This window comes from Pongo pygmaeus, chromosome 12 (genome assembly GCF_028885625.2).
Source record: "Pongo pygmaeus isolate AG05252 chromosome 12, NHGRI_mPonPyg2-v2.0_pri, whole genome shotgun sequence".
Lineage (NCBI taxonomy): Eukaryota > Metazoa > Chordata > Mammalia > Primates > Hominidae > Pongo > Pongo pygmaeus.
Window position 1 is genome coordinate 3762731 of NC_072385.2, and position 17717 is coordinate 3780447.

The window sequence follows — 17717 nt, forward strand, 5'->3', positions numbered from 1 at the left end:
CTCCAACTATCCATTTGCAGATTCTACAAAAAGAGTGAATCAAAACTGCTCTAACAAAAGAAAGGTTCAACTATGTGAGATGACTGCACACATCACAAAGAAGTTTCTCAGAATGCTTCTGTGTAATTTTTATGTGAAAATGTTTACTTTTCCACAATAGGCCTCAAAGGGCACAAAATATCCACTTGCAGATTCTGCAAAAAGAGAGATTCAAAACTACTCTATCAAAAGATAGTTTCAACTCTGTGAGTTGAATGCACACATCCCAAAGAATTTCTCAAAATGTTTCTGTGTAGTTCTTATGTGAAGATATTTGCTTTTCCACAGTAGGCCTCAAAGGGCTCCAAATAGCCACCTGCAGATTATGCAAAAAGAGAGATTCAAAACTGCTCAATGAGAAGATAAGTTCAACAGTGTGAGTTGAATGCACACCTCACAAAGAAGTTTCTCAGAATGCTTCTGTGTAGTTTTTATGTGAAGATATTTCCTTTTCCACAATAGTCCTCAAAGCCCTCCAAACATCCACCTGCAGATTGTGCAAAAAGAGTTTCAAAACTGCTCAATCAAAAGATAGGTTCAGGTCTGTGATTTGAATGCGTACATCACAAAGAAGTTTCTCTGCATGCTTCTGTGTAACGTTTATTTGAAGATATTTCCTTTTCCACCATAGGGTCCAAAAGGCTCCAAATATCCACGTGCAGATTCTACAAAAAGAGAGATTCTAAAATGCTCAGCCAAAAGATAGATTCAACTCTGTGAGTTAAATGCACACATCACAAAGAAGTTTCTTAGAATGCTTCTGAACTGTTTTTATCTGAAGATATTTCCTTTTCCACAATAGGCCTCATAGGGCTCAAATTATCCACTTGCAGATTCTAGAAAAAGATTGTTTCAAAACTGCTCAATCAAAACAAAGTTTCAACTCAGTGAGTTGAATGCACACATCACAAAGAGGTTTTTCAGAATGCTTCTGTGTAGTTTTTATCTGAAGATATTTGATTTTCCACGGTAGGCCTCAAAGGGCTCCAAATATTCACTTGCAGATTCTACAAAAAGAGTGTTTCAAAACTTCTCAATGATAAAATCAGTTCAACCCTGTGAGATGAGTGCACTCCTCAAAAAGATTCTCAGAATGTTTCTGTGCAGTTTTTATTTGAAGATATAACCATTTCCACCATAGGCCACAAAGGGCTCCAAATATCCTCTTGGAGATTCTGCAAAAGAGAGATTCAAAACTGCTCAATCAAAAGAAAGGTTCAACTCTGTGAGTTGATTGCACACATCCCAAAGAAGTTTTTCTGAATGCTTCTGTGTAGTTTTTATGAGAAGATATTTGCTTTTCCACATTAGGCCTCAAATGTCTCCAAATATCCACCTGCAGATTCTGCAAAGTTAGTGATTCAAAATGGCTAAATCAAAAGACAGGTTCAGCTCTATGAGTTCAATGCATACATCACAAGGAAGTTTCTCTGAATGATTTTCTGTACTTTTTATTTGAAGATATTTCCTTTTCCACCATACGGCACAAAGGGCTCCAAATATCCACTTGCAGATTCTCCAAAAAGAGAGATTCAAAACTGCTCAATGGGAAGATAAGATCAACTGTGTGATTTGAATGTTCACCTTGCAAAGAAGTTTCTCAGAATGTTTCTGTGTAGTTTTTATGTGAATATATTTCCTTTTACACAAAGTCTCAAAGCTCTCCAAACATCCACTTGCAGATTCTCCAAAAAGAGAGATTCAATACTTCTCAATCAAAAGATTGGTTCAACTCTGTGAGTTGAATACACACATCATAAAGAAGTTTCTCAGAATGCTTCTGTGTGGTTTTATTTGAAAGTATTTTATTTTCCACAGTAGGAGTCACAGCGCTCCAAATATGCACTTGCAGATTCTATGAACAGAGAAATCCAAATGGCTCAATAGAAAGGTTGGAACAACTCATTGAGTTGAATGCACACATCACGAAAAGTTTCTTAGAATGCTTCTGAGTAGTTTTCATTTGAAGATATTTCCTTTTCCACAATAGGTCACAAAGGGCTCCAAATATCCACTTGTAGATCCTTCAAAAAGAGAGATTCAAAACTACTCAATAAGAAGATAAGTTCAACTCTGTGAATTGAATGCACACATTTCAAAGAAATTTCTGAGAATGCTTCTGTGTAGTTTTTATTTGAAGTTATTTCCTTTTCCATCACAGGGCACAAAGTGCTCTAAATATCCACTTGCAGATTCTACAAAAAGAGAGATTCTAAACTGCTTCATCAAAAGATAGATTCAACTCTGTGAGTTGAATGCAAACATCACAAAGAAGTTTCTCAAAATGCTTCTGAGTAGTTTTTATGTGAAGATATTTCCTATTCCACAGTGGGCCTCAAAGGGCTTCAATTATCCACTTGCAGATTCTACGAAAAGAGTGTGTCAAAACTGCTCAATCAAAAGAAAGTTTCAATTCTGTGAGATGAATGCACACATCACAAAGAAGTTTCTCAGAATGCTTCTGTGCAGTTTTCATGTGAAGAGATTTCCTTTTCCACCATAGGCAACAAAGGACTGCAAATATTCACTTGCAGCTTCTATAAAAAGAGTGTTCCAAAACTGCTCAATCAAAAGAAAGTTTCAACTCTGTGAGATGAATGCACGCATCCCAAGAAGTTTCTCAGAATTCTTCTGTGTAGTTTTTGTCTGAAGATATTTATTTTTTCATGGTGGGCCTCATAGCGCTCTAAATATCCACTTGCAGACTGTACAAAAAGACTGTTTCAAAACTGCTCAAGCATAAGTTAGCTTCAACCCTGTGAGATGAATGCACATATCACAATGAAGTTTCTCCGAAAGTTTCTGTGTAGTTTCTATTTGAAGACATTTCCTTTTCCACCATAGGCCACAAAGGGCTAAAAATATCCACTTGCAGATTCTGGAAGAGACAGATTAAAAACTGCTCAATCTAAAGATGGGTTCAACTCTGGGAGTTGAATGCATGCATCACAAAGAAGTTTCTCAGAATCATTCTGTGTAATTTTTATGTGAAGATATTTGCTTTTCCACTGTAAGCCTCAAAGGGCTCCAAATATCCACCTGCAGATTCTGCAAAAAGAGAGATTCAAAACTACTCAATCAAAAGACAGGTTCAACACAGTGAGTTGAATGCACACATCACAAAGTAGTTTCTCTGATTGTTTCTATGTAGTTTTTATTTGAAGATATTTCCTTTTCCACCATATTACGCAAAGGGCTCCAAATATCCACTTGCAGATTCTACAAAATGAGAGATTCAAAACTTCTCAATGAGAAGATAAGTTCAACTCTATGAGTTGAACGCACAGCTCACAAAGAAGTTTACAGAATGCTTCTGTGTAGTATTTATGTGAAGATATTTCCTTTTCCACAGTAAGATTCAGAGCTCTCCAAACACCCACTTGCAGATTCTGCAAAAAGGGAGATTCAAAACTGCTCAATAAAAAGATAGGCTCAATTCTTTGAGTTGAATGCATACATCTCAAAGAAGTTTCTCAGAATACTTCTGTGTTGTTTTTATGTGAAGATATTTCCTTTTCCATCATAGAGGTCAAAGAGCACCAAATATCCACTTGCAGTTTCTAAAAAAAGAGTGTTTCAAAACTGCTCCATTAAAAGAAAGTTACAACACTGTGAGTTGAATGTGCACATCAAAAAGGTTTCTGAGAATTCTTCTGACCAGATTTTATGTGAAGATAATTCCCTTTCCACTGAAGGCCTCAAAGCTCTTCAAAAGTCCACTTGCATATTCTACAAAAGGAGTGTTTCAAAACTGCTCAATGAAAAGTTATGTTCAACTCTGTGAGTTGAAAGCACACATCACAAAGGATTTTCTGAGAATGCTTCTGTTTAGTTTTATGTGAAGATAATCACATATCCAATGAAGGCCTCAAAGCGGTCCAAATCCACTTGCAGATCCTACAAAAAGAGTGTTTCACAACTTCTCTATGAATAGGTATGTTCAACTTTGTGACTTGAATGCAAACATAAAAAATAAGTTTCTGAGAATGCTTCTGTCTAGTTTTTATAAGAAGATATTACCTTTTCCACCATAGCCCTCAAAGCACTACAAATGTACATTTGCAGATTGTACAAAAAGAGGGTTTAAAAAGTGCTCTATCCAAAGAAATGTTCAACTCTCTGAGTTGAATGCACACATCACAAAGTAGTTTCTAACAATGCTTCTGTCTAGTTTTTATTCCAAGATATTTCCGTTTCCAATGAGGGCTTCAAAGGGCTTCAAATTTCCACTTGCAGATTCTCAAAAACAGAATTTCAAAACTGCTCTATGAAAAGTTATGTTCAACTCTGTGAGTTGAATGCAAACATCACACAGAAGTTTCTGAGAATTCTTCTGTATAGTTTTTATATGAAGATATATCCTTTTCCAAGGAAGGCCTCAAAGAGTTACAAATGTCCACTTGCAGATTCTACAGAAAGAGGGTTTCAAAACTGCTCTATCAAAGGGAAGGTTCAACTCTGTGAGTTGAATGTGCATATCACAAAGAAATTTCAGAGAAGGCTTCTCTGTAGTTTTTACATGAAGATATTCCCCTTTCCAACGAAGGCTTCAAAAACGGTGCAAATATCCACTTGCACATCCTACAAAAAGAGTGTTTCAAAACTGCTTTATCAACAGGAAAGTTGAACTCCGTTAGTTCAATTTACACATCACAAAAAAGTTTCTGAGAATGATTCTGTCGAGTTTTTATGTGAGGATATTCCCAATGATGGCTTCAAAGCAGTCCAAATATCCACTTGCAGATTTTACAAAAAGAGTTTTTCAAAAGGCTCTATCAAACGGAAGGTTCAACTCTGTACGTTGAATGCACACATCACAAAGAAGTTTCTGAAAATGCTTCTGTCTAGTTTTTATTTGAAGATATTCCCATTTACAATGAAGGGTCTCAAAGTGGTCCAAATATCCACTTGCAGATTCTAAAAAGAGTGTTTCAAAACTGCTCTATCAAAAGGAAAGTTCAACTCTGTTAGTTGAATGCACACATCACAAAGAAGTTTCTGAGAATGCTTCTGTCTAGTTTTTATGCGAAGATATTCCCATTTCCAACGAAGGCCTCAAAAGGTTCCAAATATCCACTTGCAGTTTCTTCTAAAAGGGTGTTTCACGACTGCTCTATGAAGAGGTATGTTCAACGCTGTGAGTTGTATGCAAACATCAAAATGAAGTTTCTGAGAATGCTTCTGCCTAGTTTTTATTTCAAGATATTTCCTTATGCACCAAAGCCCACAAAGGGCTACAAATGTCCACTTGCAGAATCTACAAAGGAGTGTTTCAAAACTGCTCTATCAAAAGGAAGGTTCAACTTTGTGATTTGAATGCACACATCCCAAAGAAGTTTCTGAGAATGCTTCTGTCTAGTTTTTAGATGAAGATAATCCCGTTTCCAATGAAGACCACAAATCCGGTCCAAATATCCACTTGCAGGTTCTTCAAAAAGCGTATTTCACAACTGCTCTATGAAAACGTATGTTCAACCCTATGAGTTGAATTCACACATGACAAAGGAGTTTCTGAGAATGTTTCTGTTTAGATTTTATGTGAAGATATTCCCGTTTCCAACGAGGGCCTCAAATCCGTCCAAATATACCCTTGCAGTTCCTTCAAGAAGAGTGTTTCACAAATGCTCTATGAAAAGGAATGTTCATCTCTGTCAGTTTAATGCACACATTACAAAGAAGTTTCTGAGAATGCTGCTATCTAGTTTTTATTTGATGATATTTCCTTTCCCACCATAGCCCTCAAAATGCTATAAATGTCCACATGCAGATTCTGAAAAAAAAAAAGTGTTTCAAAACTGCTCTATCAAAAGAAAAGTTCAACTCTGTGAGTTGAATGTACACATCACAAAGTAGTTTCTGAGAATGCTTCTCTCTAGTTTTTACTTGAAGATATTCCCGTTTACAATGAAGTCTTCAAAGCACTCCAAATATTCACTTGCAGATTCTACAAAGAGAGTGTTTCAAAGCTGCTCTATCAAAAGGAAATTTCAACTCTCTGAGTTGAATGCACACATCACAAAGAAGTTTCTGAGAACACTTCCGTCTAGTTTTTATTTGAAGACATTTCCTTTTCAATCATAGGTCTCAAAGTGCTCCAAATATCGACTTGCAGATTCTACAAAAAGAGTGTTTCAACAATCCTCTATCAAAGAGGAAGGCTCAAATCTGTGAGTTGAATGCACACGTCACAAAAAATTTTCTGAGAATGCATCTGTCTAGTTTTTATGTGAAAATATTCCAGTTTCCAACGAAGGACTCAAAGCGGCCTAACTTTCCAATTCCAGATTCTACAAACAGAGTGGCAAAAAACTGCTCTATGAAAAGTTACGTTAAAATCTGGGAGTTGAATGCACACATCACAAAGAAATTACTGAGAATGCTTCTGTCTAATTTTTATGGGAAGATATTCCCGTTTCCAATGAGGGCCTCAAGTCGGTCCAAATATCCACTTGCAAGTTCTTCAAAAAGATTGTTTCACAACTGTTCTATGAAAAAGAATGTTCGACTCTGTGAGCTGAATGCACACATCACAAAGAAGTTTCTGAGAAAGCTTCTGTCTATTTTTTATTTGAAGATATTTCCTTTTCCACCATAGCTGTCAAAGTGCTTCAAATGTACACATGAATATTCTACAAAAAGAGTGTTTCAAAATTGCTCTATCAAAAGCAATGTTCAACTCTGTGAGTTGAATGCACACATCACAAAGTAGTTTCTGAGAATACTTCTGTCTAGTTTTTATTTGAAGATATTCCCGTTATCTACAAAGGCATACAAGCGCTCCAAATATCCCATTGCAGATCCTACAAAAAGCGTGTTTCAAAACTGCCCTATCAAAAGGAAGGTTCAACTCTGTGAGTTGAATGCACACATCATGAAGAAGTTTCTGTGAATCCTTCCGTCTAGTTATTCTGTGAAGATATTTCCTTTTCCACTGAAGGCTTCAAAGCACTCCAAATGTCCACTTGCAGATTCTGCAATAAAAGAGTTTCAAAACTTCTTTATCAAAATGAAAGTTCAACTCTGTGAGTAGAATGCACACATCACAAAGTAGTTTCTTAGCATGCTTCTATCTAGTTTTTATGTGAAGATATTCCCGTTGCCAATGAATGCCTCAAATCGGTCCACATATCCCCATGAAGATTCTACAAAAAGAATGTTTCAAAACTGCTCTTTCAAAAGGAAGGTTCAACTCTGTAAGTTGAATGCACACATCACAAAGTCGATTCTGAGAATGCTTCTATCTAGTTTTTATGTGAAGATATTCCCGTTTTCAACAAAGGCCTCAAAGCGGTCCAAATATCCACTTGCAGATTCTACAAAAATAGTGTTTCAAAACTGCTCTATGAAAGGTTATGTTCCACTCTGTGAGTAGAATGCACATATCACAGAGAAGTTTCTGAGAATGCTTCCGTCTAGTTTTTATGTGAAGATATACTCGTTTCCAATGAAGGCCTAAAAATGGTGCAAACATCACTTTGCAGATTCTACAAAAAGAGTGTTTCATAACTTCTCTATCAAAAGGAAGTTTCAACTCTGTGAGATGAACGCACACATCACAATGTTGTTTCTGAGAATACTTCTGTCAAGTTTTTATGTGACGATATTCCCGTTTCCAACAAAGTCTTCAAAGCAGTCCAAATATCCACTTGCAAATCGTACAAATGGGGTTTTCAAAACTGCTCTATCGAAAGGAAGGTTGAACTCCGTGAGTTGAATGCACACAACATAAAGAAGTTTCTAACAATGCTTCTGTCTATTTTTTATGAGAGGAAACTCCCGCTTCAAATGAAGGCCTCAAAGCGGTTCAAATAGGCACTTGCAGATTCAACAAAAAGAGTGCTTCAAAACAACTGTATGAAAAGTTGTGCACAACTCCGTGAGTTGAATGCATACATCACAGACATTTTTCGGAGAATGTTTCTGTCTAGTTTTATGTGAAGATATTTCTGTTTCCAACCTAGGCCCGAAGTTGGTCCAAATATCCACTTCCACGTTCTTCAAAAAGAGTGTTTCACAACTGCTCTAAGAAAAGGCATATTCAATTCTGTGAGTTGAATGCAAACATCACAAAGAAGTTTCTGAGAATGCTTCTGTCTAGGTTTTATGTGAAGGTATTTCCTTTTCTACCATAGGTCTCAAAGCGATCCAAATATCCACTTGCAGATTCCACAAAAAGAGTTTTTCAAAACTGCTCTATCAAAAGGAAGGCTCAATTCTGTGAGTTGAATGCACACATCACAAAGTACTTTTTAAGAATGCTTCTGTCTAGTTCTTATTTGAAGAAATTCCCTTTTCCAATGAAGGCTTCAAAGCGCTCCAAATATCCACTTGCAGATTCTACAAAAAGAGTGTTTCAAAACTGCTCTATCAAAAGGAAGATTCAACCCAGTGAGTTGAATGCCCACATCACAAAGAAGTTTCTGAGAATGCTTCTGCCTAGTTTTTTTGTTAAGATATTTCCTTTCCTACCATAGTCCTCAAAGCACTCCAAATATCCACCGGCATATTCTACAAAAAGAGTGTTTCAAAACTAGTCTATCAAATGGAAAGTTTAACTCTGTGAGTTGAATGCATACATCACAAAGAAGTTTCTGAGAATGTTTCTGTCTAGTTTTCATGTGAAGATATTCCCGTTTCCAACGAAGGCCTCAAAGCAGTCCAAATTTCCACCTGCAGATTTTACAAAAAGAGTGTTTCACAACTGCTCTATGAAAAATTATATTCAAATCTGTGAGTGCAATGCACGCATCACAAAGTAGTTTCTGAGAAGGCTTTTGTATAGTTTTTTTTTTGAAGTTATTCCCTTTTCCACTGTAGCCCTCATAGTGCTACAAATGTCCACTTGCAGAATCCACAAAAAGAGTGTTTCAAAACTACTCTATCAAAAGAAAGGTTGAACTCTGTGATTTGAATGCACACATAGCATAGAGTTTTCTGAGACTTCTTCTATCTAGTTTTTATTTGAAGACATTCCTGTTTCCAACCAAATCTTCAAAGTGCTTCAAATGTCCACTTTCCGATTCTACAAATGTTTCAAACCTGCTCTATGAAACGGAAGGTTCAACTCTGTGAGTTGAATTCGCCCATCACAAAGAAGTTTTTGAGTCTGCTTCTGCCTAGTTTTTATGGGAAGATATTCCCGTTTACAACCAATGCCTTAAAAAGTTCCAAATATCACCTTGGAGACTCTCCAAAAAGAGTGTTTCAAAACTGCTCTATCTAAAGGAAGGTGCAACTCCGTGTGTTGAATGAACACATCCCAAAGAAGTTTCTGAAAATGCTTCTGTCTAGTTTTAATGTGAAGATATTCCCGTTTCTAACGAAGGCCTCATAGTTTTTATACAGAGGCCTCAAATCGGTCAAATATCCCCTTGCAGATTCTTTAAAAAGAGTGATTCAAAACAGCTCTCTGAAAAGGAAGGTTCAATACTGTGAGTTGAATACAAACATCACAAAGAAGTTTCTGAGAATGCTTCTGTCTAGTTTTTATATGAAGATAGTCCCTTTTCCATGAAGACCTCAAATCGGTCCAAATATCCACTTGCAGATTCTCCAAAAAGAGTGTTTCAAAACTGCTCTTGGAAAAGATATGCTCAACTTCGTGATTTGAATGCACACATCACAAAGAAATTTCTGAGAATGCTTCTCTCTAGTTTTTATTGAAGTTATTTCCTTTTCCACCATAGCCCACAAAGTGCTTCAAATGTCCATTTCAGATTCTAAAATAAGAGTGTTTTAAAACTGTTCTATCAAAAGAAATGTTCAACGCTGTCAGTTGAATGCACACATCACAAAGTAGTTTCTGAGAATGTTTCTGTCTAGTTTTTATTTGAAGATATTCCCGTTTCTAATGAAGTCTTCAAAGTGCTACAAATATCCACTTTGAGATTCTATAAAAAGAGTGTTTAAAAACTGCTCTATCAAAATGAAGGTTCAACTCTGTGATTTGAATGCACACATCACAAAGAAGTTTCTGAGAATGCTTCTGTCTAGTTTTTATATGAAGATATTTTATTTTCCACAGAAGTCCTCAAAGCACTCCAAATGTCTACTTGCAGATTCTACAAAAAAAGGGTTTCAAAACTGCCCTATCAAAAGAAAAGTTCAACTCTGTGAGTAGAATGAACACACAACAAGGAAGTTTCTCAGAATCATTCTGTCTAATATTTAAGTGAAGATTTTCCCGTTTCTAATTAAGGCCTCAAAACGGTGCAAATATCCACCTGCAGGTTCTACAAAGAGTGTTTCAAAACTGCTGAATCAAAAGGAATGTTCAACTCTGCGAGTTGAATGCACACATCACAAAGAAGTTTCCGAGAATGCTTCTGTCTAGTTTTTATGTGAAGATATTCCTGTTTCCAATGAAAGCCACAAATCAGTCCAAATATCCACTTGCAGATCCTTCAAAAAGAGCGTTTCACAACTGCTCTAAGAAAAGGTATGTTCAACGCTGTGTGTTGAATGCAAACATCGCCAAGTGGTTTCTGAGAATTCTTCTGTCAAGTTTTTATTTGAAGATATTTCCTTTTCCACCATAACCCTCAAAGCGCTACAAAGGTCCACTTGCAGATTCTACAAAAAGAGTGTTCCAAAACTGCTCTCTCAAAAGAAAGGTTCAACTGTGTGAGTTGAATGGATACATCACAAAACAGATTCTGAGAAGGCTTCTGACTAGTTTTATTTGGAGATATTCCCGTTTCCAATGAAGGATTCAATGCACTCCAAATATCCACTTGCAGATTTTAACAAAATAGTGTTTCAAAACTGCTCTATCAAAAGAAAGTTTCAACTCTGTGAGTTGAATGCACACATCACAAAGTAGTTTCTGAGACTGCTTATGTCTAGTTTTTATTTGAAGATATTCAGGTTTCCAACGAAGTCTTCAAAGCACTCTAATTACTCACTTGCACATTCTACAAATGGGGTTTTCAAAACTGCTCTATCAAAAGGAAGGTTCAACACTGTCAGTTGAATGCACACATCACAAAGATGTTTCTGAGAATGCATCTGTCTAGTTTTTATGTGAAGAAACCCCCGTTTCCAACGAAGGCCTCAAAGTGATCCAAATATCCACTTGCAGATCCTACAAAAAGAGTGTTTCAAAACTGCTCTAGGAAAAGTTGTGTTCAATTCTGTGAGTTGAATGCACACATCACAAAGTATTTTCTGAGAATGTTTCTGTCTATTTTTGTGTGAAGATATTCTCGTTTCCAACCTAGACCTCAAATGAGTACAAATATCCACTTGCAGGTTCTTCAAAAAGAGTGTTTCACAACTGTTCTATGAAAAGGTATCTTCAACTCTGTGAGTTGAACACAAACATCACAAAGAAGTTTCTGAGAATGCTTCTGTCTAGTTTATATTTGTAAATATTTCCCTTTCCACCACAGCCCTCAAACCACTACAAATGTCCACTTGTAGATTCTGCAAAAAGAGTGTTTCAAAACTGCTCTATCAAAAGAAGGTTCAAATCTGTGATTTGAATGCATACATCCAAAGAAGTTTCTGATAATGCTTCTGTCTGGTTTTTATGTGAAGATATATCCTATTCTATCAAAGGCCTTAAAGCACTCAAAATATCCAGTTGCAGATTCTACAAAAAGAGTGTTTCAAAACTGCTCTATCAAAAGGAAGGTTCAACTCTGTGAGTTGAATGCACACATCACAAAGACGTTTCTGAGAATGCTTCTGTCTAGTTTTTATGTGAAGATATTCCCATTTCCAACAAAGGCCTCAAAATGGTACAAATATCCCCCTGCAGATTCTACAAAAATATTGATTCAAAACTGCTCTATGAAAAGTTTTGTTCAAACCTGTGAGTTGAATGCACATATCAAAAAGATGTTTCTGAGAATGCTTCTGTCTAATTTTTATGTGAAGATATTCCCGTTTCCAAAACAGGCCTCTAAGTGGTCCCAATATCCACTTACAGATTCTACAAAAAGAGTGTGTCAAAACTGCTCTATGAAAAGCTATGTTCAACTCTGTTAGTCGAATGTACACATCACAAAGAAGTTTCTGAGAATGCTTCTGTCTAGTTTTTATGTGAAGATATTCCCATTTCCAACAAAGGCCTCAAAGAGGTCCAAATATCCACTTATAGATTCTACAAAAAGAGTGTTTCAAAACTTCTCTATGAAACGTTATGTTAAACACTGTGAGTTGAATGCACACATCACAAAGATGTTTCTGAGAATGTTTCTGTCTGGTTTTCATGTGAAGATACTCCCCCTTCCAACGAAGGACTCAAATTGGTCCAAATATCCACCTGCAGGCTCTTCAAAAAGAGTGTTTCATAACTGGTCTATGAAAAGGTATGTTCAACTCTGTGAGTTGAATGCCCACATCACAAAAAAGTTTCTGTGAATGCTTCTGTCTAGTTTTTTTAAAAGATATTTCTATTTAGAACATAGCACTCAAAGCACTAGAAATGTCCATTTGCAGATTCTACAAAAAGAGTATTTCAAAACTGCTCTATCAAAGGAAAGGTTCAACTCTGTGAGTGGAATGCACACCTCACAAAGAAGTTTCTGAGAATACTTCTGTCTAGTTTTTATGTGAAGTTATTTTCTTTTCTATCGTAGGCTTCACAGTGCTTCAAATATCCACTTGCAGATTGTACAACACTGTTAGAAAACTGCTCCATCAAAAGGAAGGTTCAACTCTGTGAGTTTAATGCACACATCACAAATTAGTTTCTAAGAATGCTTCTGTCTAGTATTTATGTGAAGATATTCCCGTTTCCAACAAAAGCCTCAAAGTGGTCAAAATATCCAGTTGCAGATTCTACAAAAAGAGTTTTCAAAACTACTCTATCATAAGAATGGTTCAACTTTGTGAGTTGAATGCACACGTCACAAAGAAGTTTCTGAGAAAGCTTCTGTCTAGTTTTTATGTGAAGTTATTCGTGTTTCCAACGAAGGCCTCACAACAGTCCATATATCCCCATGCAGATCCTACAAAAAGAGTGTTTCAAAACTGCTGTATCAAAAAGAATGTTCAACTATGTGAGTTGAATGCACACATCAGAAAGAAGTTTCGGAGAATGCTTCTGTCTAGTTTTTATATGAAGATATTCCCGTTTCCAATGAAGGCCTCAAATCGGTCCAAATAGCCACTTGCAGTTTCTTCAAAAACAGTGTTTCACAACTGCTCTATGAAAAGGTGTGTTCAACATGGTGAGTTGAATGCAAACATCAAAAAGAAGTTTCTGAAAATGCTTCTGTCTAGTTTTAATTTTAATATATTCCTTTTTCCACTATAGCCCTCAAAGTGCTACAAATGTCCTCTTTGGGATTCTACAAAAAGAGTGTTTCAAAGCTGTTCTATCAACAAAAAATTTCGGCTCTGAGAGTTGAATGCACACATCACAAAGTTGTTTCTAATAATGCTTCTGTCTAGATTTTATTTGAAAATATTCCCGTTTCCAACGAATGCTTCAAAGCACTCCAAATATACACTTGCAGATTCTACAAAAGGAGTGTTTCAAAACTGCTCTATCAAAAGGAAGTTTCAACTCTGTGAGTTGAATGGACACATCACAAAGTTGTTTCTAAGAATGCTTCTGTCTAGATTTTATTTGAAAATATTCCCGTTTCCAACGAATGCTTCAAAGCACTCCAAATATACACTTGCAGATTCTACAAAAGGAGTGTTTCAAAAGTGCTCTATCAAAAGGAAGGTTCAACTCTGTGAGTTGAATGCACACATCACAAACCAGTTTCTGAGAATGCTTCTGTCTAGTTTTTATGTGAGGATATTTCCTTTTCCAGCATAGGACTCAAAGCCCTCCAAATATCCACTTGCAGATTCTACAATAACAGTGTTTCAAAACAGCTCTATCTAAAGGAAGGTTCAACTCTGTCAGTTGAATGCCCACAACACAAAGAAGTTTCTGTGACTGCTTCAGTCTAGTTTTTATGTGAAGATATTTCCTTTTCCACTGAAGGCCTCAAAGTGATCAAATGTACACTTGCAGATTCTACAAAAAATGGTTTCAAAGCTGCTCTATGAAAAGTTATGTTCAACTCTGTGAGCTGAATGCACATATCACAAAGAAGTTTCTGAGAATACTTCTGTTTAATTTTCTTTGAAGATATTTCATTTTCCACCATAGCCCATGAAGCGCTACAAATGTCCATTTGCAGATTTGACAAAAAGAGTGTATCCAAACTGATCTATGAAAGGTAACATTCAGTTATGTAAGTTGAATGAACACATCAAAAAGCAGTTTTTGAGAATGGTTCTGTCTTGTTTTTGGTGGACGATATTCCCGTTTCCAATGAAGGTTTCAAAGTGCTGCAAATGTCCAATTGCAGATTCCACAAAATGAAAGTTTCAAAGCTGCTCTATCAAAAGGAAGATTCAACTCTGTGAGTTCAATGCACACATCACAAAGAAGTTTCTGAGAATGCTATTGTCTAGTTTTTATGTGGAGATATTTCCTTTTCCACTGAATGTCTCTAAGCTCTGCAAACATCCACTAGCAGATTCTACACAAAAAGTGTTTCAGAACTGCTCTAAAAAAAGGAAAGTTCAATTCTGTGAGTTGAATGTGCACATCACAAAGAGGTTTCTGAGAATGCTTCTGTCTAGTTCTTATGTGAAGATATTCCCCTTTTCAACAAAGGCCTCAAAACAGTCCATATATCCCCTTGCAGATTCTACAAAAAGAGTGTTTCAATCTGCTCTATCAAAAGTAAGGTTGAACTCTGTGAATTGAATGCACACACCACAAAGAAGTTTCTGAGAATGTGTCTCTCTAGTTTTTATGTGCAGATATTCCCGTCTCCAATGAAGGCCTCAAAGGAGTGCAAATATCCACTTGCAGATTCTACAAAAAGAGTGTTTCAAAACTGCTTTATGAAAATCTATGTTCAACACTGTCAGTTGAATGCACACATCACAAAGAAGTTTCTGAGAATGCTTTTGGGGAATTTTTAGGTGAAGATATTTCCGTTTCCAAGGAAAGCCTCAAATCAGTCCAAATATCTGCTTGCAGGTCCTTCAAAAACAGTGTTTCACAAATGTTCTATGAAAAGTTATATTCAACCCTGTGAGTTGAATGCACACATCTCAACGAAGTTTCTGGGAATGTTTCTGTCTAGTTTTTATGTGAAGTTATTTCCTTTACTAACATAGGCCTCAAAGCGCTCCAAATACCCACTTGTAGATTCTACAAAAACATTGTTTCAAAACTGCTCTATCAAAAGGAAAGCTCAACTCTGTAAGTTGAATGTACAAACCACAAAGGGCTTTCTGAGAATGCTTCTGTCTAGTTTTTATTTGAAGATATTCACGATACCAAAGAAGGCTTCAAACCGCTCCAAATGTCCACTTGCAGATTGTACAAAAAGAGTGTTTCAAAACTGCTGTATCAAAAGGAATGTTCAACTCTGTGAGTTGAATGCACACATCAAAAGGTAGTTTCAAAGAATGCTTCTGTCTAATTTTTATATGAAGATATTTCTTTTTCCACTGAGGTCCTCAAAGCACTCCGAATGTCCACTGGCAGGTTCTACAAAAAATTGTTTCAAAACTGCTCTATCAAAAGGAAGGTTCAAATCTGTGAGTTGAATGACGTCATCAGAAAGAATTTTCTGAGAATATTTCTGTCCAGTTTTTATGTGCATATATTCCCGTTTTCAACGAAGGGCTCAAATTGGTTCAAATATCCCCTTGCAGATTCTACAAAAAGAGTGTTTAAAAACTGCTGTATCAAGCGGAAGTTTCAACTCTGTGAGTTGAATGCACATATCGCAAAGAAGTTTCTCAGAATGCTTCTGTCTAGTTTTTATGTGAAGATATACCCGTTTCCAACGAAGTCCTCAAATTGGCCCAAATATCCACTTGCAGGTTCTTCAAAAAGCGTGTTTCACAACTGCTCTATGAAAAGGTATTCTCAATTCTGTGAGTTGAATTCACACATCACAAAGGAGTTTGTGAGAATGTTTCTGCTTAGATTTTTATGAAGATATTCCCCTTTCCAATGAAGGAATGCAACCGGTCCAAATATCACTTTGCAGATTCTACAAAAACAGTGTCTCAAAACTGCTTTATCAAAAGGAAGGTTCAACTCTGTGTGAGTTGAATGCACACATCACAAAGACATTTCTGAGAATGCTTCTGTGTAGTATTTGTGTGAAGATATTCCCGTTTCCAATGAGGGCCTCAAATTGGACCAAATATCCACTTTCAGATTCTTCAAAAAGCGTGTTTCACAACTGCTCCAAGAAAAGGTATTTTCAACTCTGTGAGTTGAATGCACGCATCACAAAGGAGTTTGTGAGAATGTTTCTGCTTAGATTTTTGTAAAGATATTCCCCTTTCCAATGAAGGAACGCAATCAGTCCAAATATTGCTTTGCAGATACTACAAAAACAGTGTCTCAAAACTGCTCTATCAAAAGGAAGGTTCAACTCTGTGAGTTGAATGCACACATCACAAAGACATTTCTGAGAATGCTTCTGTCTTGTTTTTATGTGAAGATATTCCCGTTTCCAATGAGGGCCTCAAATTGGTCCAAGTATACAGTTGCAACTTCTTCAAAAACAGTGTTTCACAACTGCTCTATGAAGAGGAATGTTCAACTCTGTGAGTTCAATGCAAAAATCACAAAGAAGTTTCTTAGAATATTTCTGTCTAGTTTTAATTTGAAGGTATTCCCTATCACACCATAGCCCTCAAAGCGCTACAATTGTCCACATGCAGATTCTGTAAAAAGAGTTTTTTGAAACTGCTCTATCAAAAGAAAGGTTGAACTCTGTGAGTTGAATGCACACATCACAAAGTAGTTTATGAGAATGCTTCTGTCTATTTTTTATTTGAAGATATTCCGGATTCCAATGAAGGAACCATAGCGTTCAAAGTATCCACTTGCTGATTCTACAAAAAGGGGGTTTCAAAACTGCTCTATCAAAAGGAAAGTAAAACTCTGTGAATAGAATGCACATTTCAGAAAGCAGTTTCTGAGAATGCTTCCCTCAATTTTTTATGTGAAGAAATTCTTGTTACCAAAATAGGCCTCAAATCGATCCACATATCCCCTTGCGGACTCTACAAAAAGAGTGTTACAAAACTGACCTATGAAAAGGTATGTTCAACTCTGTGAGCAGAATGCACACATCACATAAGTTTCTGAGAATACTTCTGTCTAGTTTTTATGTGAAGATATTTCCTTTTCCACAGAAGGCCTCAAAGCGCTCCAAATGTCCACTTGCAGATTCTACAAACGAAGTGTTTTGAAACTGCTCTATCAAAAGGAATGTTAAAATCTGTGAGTTGAATGCACACATCACAAAAAGTTTCTGAGAATGCTTCTGTCTAGTTTTTATGTGAATGTATATGCGTTTCGAATGAAGGCCTCAAAATGGTGCAAACATCATCCTGCAGTTTATACAAAAAGAGTGTTTTATAACTGCTCTATCAAAAGGAAAGTTTAACTCTGTGAGAAGAATGCACACATCACAATGCAGTTTTTGAGAATGCTTCTGTCTAGTTTATATTTGAAGATATTCCCGTTTCCAAGGAAGGATTCAATGTGCTCCAAATATCCACTTGCAGATTCTACAAAAAGAGACTTTCAAGCCTGCTCTATCAAAAGGAAGTTTCAGCTCAGTAAATTGAATGCACACATCACAAAGAAGTTTCTGAGAATGCTTCTGTCTAGTGTTTATGTG